Source organism: Nycticebus coucang, chromosome 17 (assembly GCF_027406575.1).
Source record: "Nycticebus coucang isolate mNycCou1 chromosome 17, mNycCou1.pri, whole genome shotgun sequence".
NCBI classification, from domain to species: domain Eukaryota; kingdom Metazoa; phylum Chordata; class Mammalia; order Primates; family Lorisidae; genus Nycticebus; species Nycticebus coucang.
This window is the reverse complement of record NC_069796.1, coordinates 87,363,154-87,368,057: the sequence shown is the minus strand read 5'-3', so window position 1 is coordinate 87,368,057 and position 4,904 is coordinate 87,363,154. Positions and strand designations below refer to the sequence as shown.

Sequence of the window (4,904 nt, the reverse complement as noted above, 5' to 3'; positions counted from 1 at the left end):
TGCACTGCAGGCCAGGGCCCACGGGGCTCCTCCGCACCTGCTTCCCTCTAGGGCCCCAGTGGCTCTGCCCTCCTGGAGGAAGAGGAGAAAGAGGAGGAAGGAGGTTAGAGGAGGAGGAAGGAAGTGTGAGGAGGAGGAACGAGGTGGAAGGAGAAGTTGCCAGAGAAGAGACAAGCCAGCAGTCGAGCTGGAGCTGGTGGAGGAAGCGGAGCAGGGTCGCCATTTAAAATAGCTCCAAAGGTTAAATGAAGCTGGAAAAATACATAGATGCAGCGTAGCAGCCTCTCCAGATGTTTGGGGATAATATTGCAGAGGGAGGTTGATCCCCTTGGGTTAGGTAACTAGTCATAATGAAGAAAATTATTCTTAAAACTTTCCAGAAATCATTTAACTTGAGTAAAAGTAAAGAAGAAACGGATTTCATGGTAGTACTACAATCATCCCTAGCCAGTGACTTGGGGAAAGATGACTCCCTTTTTGGTAGCTGCTATGGTAAAGATATGGCCAGCTGTGACATCAACAGCGAAGACGAGAAAGGCGGCAAAGCCAGGTCCAAAAGCTAAAGCCTGATGGGTACATTGAAAAGGTGGCTTTCCGTGAAACAAGCCCAAGGGCAAGGGCGGTGCAGTGCGGGAGCTCCGCCGACCGGGACACCTTCTCATCCTCCTGGGCTCCCTGGTCTCCAAGGACGCGCAGAGGCCAGTACTGTCCACCTCCCTGCGCAGTCACCACCGCAGCCCCACCAACTTGGAGGAGACATGCATCCAGATGGAGGTGCAGGTCAAGGCCTCAGTCCACTCCTCCAGCCCCAGCCCCATGCTGACCAGCGTCTGAAAGGACTTCCACGACCTCCACGACCTCCAGGCAGACGCCGCGTGCCACGAACAGCCCAACGCCCTGAAGGGCTCGGCCTTCCCCAGCCGGGACCTGCACCTGCACCTGGACTAACAGGTGCCTGTCATTATGGGACTCATGCCTCAGGACTACATCCAGTACCCCGAGCCTTAAGATGAGGGGGTGTATCCTCTGGAAGGGTCGCCCAGCTATTGTCTGGACACATCTTCTCCCATGGAGGTCTCCGCGTCCCCACGCTGGGGGAGGCTGCCCTTTCCCCAAGACGAGAATCAGGTAGACCAGGAGCTGGTCATGGCCCCGGAGATCTCCTCGGATCCGCCCAGGAACAGCTTGTTGATCGGCAGCACGGCGTCGTGTTGCAGAGTCCCCCAGCAGGTCACGACGACATCCCTCCGTTCTCACCATCGCTACCTCCAGTGCAGAATAATCCAATCCAAAGGAACTTCAGTTGACTCCCCGGCAGGGACGTCCATGTGGCTGAAAGTATGCGCTGTCATTTGAAGGTTGATTCTAACTCTGCTCCTGGGGTTGCAAGAGTTTACAACTCAGTGCAAAGTAGTGTGTGTGTGTGGGAGGGGGGGGGGTCCCATGGTGGTGACGAGCCTTACCGAGGAGCTGAAGAAACTCGCGAAGCAAGGATGGTCCTGGGGCCCCATCACCCACTGCGAGGCGGAGGGGAAGCTCGTGAATGTGCCCGAGGGGTCTTTCCTCGTTCAGGACAGTTCTGATGACCGTTACCTTTTAAGCTTGAGCTTTCACTCCCAAGGTAAGACACTTCACACTAGAATCGAGCACTCAAATGATAGGTTTAGCTTTTATGAACAGCCCGACGGGGAAGGACATACATCCATAGTTGATCTAATTGAACATTCAATCGGGGTCTCTGAAAATGGAGCTTTTTGTTATTCAAGGTCCCAGCTGCCTGGTTCTGCCACTTACCCTGTCCGACTGACCAACCCGGTGTCCCCGGTCATGCAGGTGCGTTCTTTGCAGTACCTGTGCAGTTTCGTTATACGTCAGTATACCAGGATAGACTTAATTCAGAAACTGCCTTTGCCAAACAAAATGAAGGATTATTTACAGGACAGCCCTGCATTTTGCACTTTGGGAATAAGAAAAAGAGATTGAAATACAGTTTACAAACTTTCATTGCCATCAGAATCTTTTGCTGCCATAACTATTTCAGTTTTATGTGTAAAAGAATCATTAATTTGTTTAGGGGCGGGGAAGTGTCTGCAAGGTGTTTGGGGTTTATTTTGGTTCTTTAAAAAGGGAAGTCTTGAGGTTTTGGAAGTGTGAATTATCTTTTCATCAATGTGCAGAATCACAATGTGAATTATGAAATTCTCCTTATCCCCACCCCAATCCTTTGCTGCTATCCACTGTGATTTTTATGCATTAAGAGCACATTTTGTGTGTATTCAACCCTAAGTAAAGTTGAATGAAATTTAAAGTGAAAATTGCTATGTCTTTTGAAATGGCCCATTTTCAAAAGATAATGTTGAATAAACATACCTATGTGATAAATCAGAATTTACATATACACTGAAAATGATTTTTTAACTTCATACATTAAAAAGATTTATTTAGAATTATGAATCGATGTAATCTTGGGTAATAGAATGCAGATCTGCTGCATATCTTTGACAATGCACTTTTCTAAATTATCTTGAAGGTTGTGCTCACTGTTTTGGTTGTGAAAAGTTGAATTTTTCTTTTGCCTTCATTTTCATCTTGCAGTTTGTCTATTTTAATAAATGGTCTTACATTTAAAAAATTGTAAAGAAATATATGCCACCAGTTTAGAAATTGTTGCCTTTTCTGTCATTAAATTCGGGTACAAATTGGCATAACATATATAAAAACTTAAAGAAATATTAGATGATCAAAAAAAGAAAAGAAAAGAAAAGAAAATTAATTAAACAAGGAGTTGATTTTTTAAAAAAATAAATAAAATAGATAAAACTCTGGCAAGACGTAGGTAAGGGACCGGCCCCATATACTGAGGGTGGCGGGTTCAAACCCGGCCCCAGCTGAACTGCAACCAAAAAATAGCCGGGCGTTGTGGCGGGCGCCTGTAGTCCCAGCTACTTGGGAGGCTGAGGCAAGAGAATCGCTTAAGCCCAGGAGTTGGAGGTTGCTGTGAGCTGTGTGAGGCCACGGCACTCTACCGAGGGCCATAAAGTGAGACTCTATCTCTACAAAAAAAAAAAAAAAAACTCTGGCCAGACTAACTAGAAATAAAAAAGCAAAATTTCTAGTAACCTCAACCAGAAATGATTAAGGGTGGGGGATGGGGGGGAAAACAGACGCCATAGAGATATAAGAGATTATCTCTGAATAGTATAAGAAAAACTATGCCCAGAAATTAAACAATGTGAAGGAAATGGATCAATATTTGGAATCACAGCCTCTCCCTAGACTTAGCCAGGAAGAAATAGATCTCCTCAACAGACCAATTTCAAGCACTGAGATCAAACAAACAAAATATCTCCCAACAAAAAAATGCCTTGGTCCACATGGCTTCCTACCAGAATTCTATCAAACCTTCAAAGAAGAGCTTATAACCATGCTGCAGAAATTATTCCAAATAATTGAGGAGGAAAGAATCTTTCCCAAAATGTTCTACAAAGCAAACATCACCCTAATACCAAAAGCATCACCTTTAATACCAACTAAAAAGGAGATCTTCAGACCAATTTCATTAATGAATATAGATTCAAAAATTCTCAACAAAATCCTAGCCAGTAGATTACAGCTTATCATCAAAAAAGTCATACATCATGATCAAGTAGGTTTCATCCCAGGGATGCAGGACTGGTTTAAAATACTCAAGTCTATAAACGTTATCCACCATGTTAACAGAAGCAAAAACAAAGACCTTATGATCCTCTCAGTAGATAGAGAAAAAGCATTCGATAAAATCCAGCATATTTTTCTAATGAAAACACTGAAGAGTATAGGCATAGGTAGCATATTTCTTAAACTGATTGAAGCCATCTATGATAAACCCACAGCTAATATTTTACTGAATGGAATAAAACTGAAAGCTTTTCCACTTAGAACTGGAATCAGACAAGGTTGTCCTCTGTCACCACTACTATTCAACATAGTGCATGAAGTTCTTGCCAATATAATCAGGCAAGAGAAGGAAATAAAGGGAATCCAAATGAGAGCATAGGAGGTCAAACTCTCTCTCTTTGCTGACAATATGATCTTATACTCAGAGAACCCCAAAGTCTCAACCATAAGACTCCTGGAAGTGATCAAAAACTACAGCAATATATGGAGACGGCGCCTGTGGCTCAAGGAGTAGGGCGCCGGTCCCATATGCCAGAGGTGGTGGGTTCAAACCCAGCCCTGGCCAAAAAAAAAAAAAAAACCTACAGCAATGTCTCAGGATATAAAATCAATGTCCACAAAGCAGTAGCTTTTGTATATGCAAATAACAGCCAAGATGAGAAGCTAATTAAGGACACAGTCCTCTTCACAGGGGAAGGGAGGTAGGGGTTCATGGTGTATGACACACCTCTTGGGGGCAGGACACAATTATAAGTGGGACTTTACCTAACAAATGCAATCAATGTAACCTGGTTCAGAAAACTAAAATAATAATAATAATAATAATACATATACAAAAATATAATAAGTTAAAAAAAGAAAAAAAACAGAAGACTCCAATTACTAAAGTCCAAAATTAAAATGGGCATGTTACTACCAATTTTACAGAAATAAAAATGAGAAAATGCTATGAACAATACTATGATGGAAATTGTCCAATTCCATCAAATTGGACAATTTACACTAAATGGACAAAGTGCTAAAAACATACAAATTATCAAAACTGACTCAAAAAGAAGACCTATAAAAAGTAAGAAGCTTGAAGAATTAAACAAAAACTTCCCAAAAAAGTAAGTCCTTGAATATATAGCTTCTCTGGTAAATTCTACAACACATTTAAAGATAAACTAACACCTGTCCTTTTCAAATGTTTCCAAGTAATTGAAAAGGACAGAATACATTCTAACTCATTCTATAAAGACAGTATT

General features: G+C 42.7%; 1 pseudogene; it reads left to right on the top strand.

Annotated features, from left to right (window-relative positions):
* The first annotated feature begins 350 nt into the window (after window positions 1–350).
* On the top strand, window positions 351–1,983 carry LOC128568587 (suppressor of cytokine signaling 6-like; annotated as a pseudogene).
* Window positions 1,984–4,904: the final 2,921 nt, after the last annotated feature.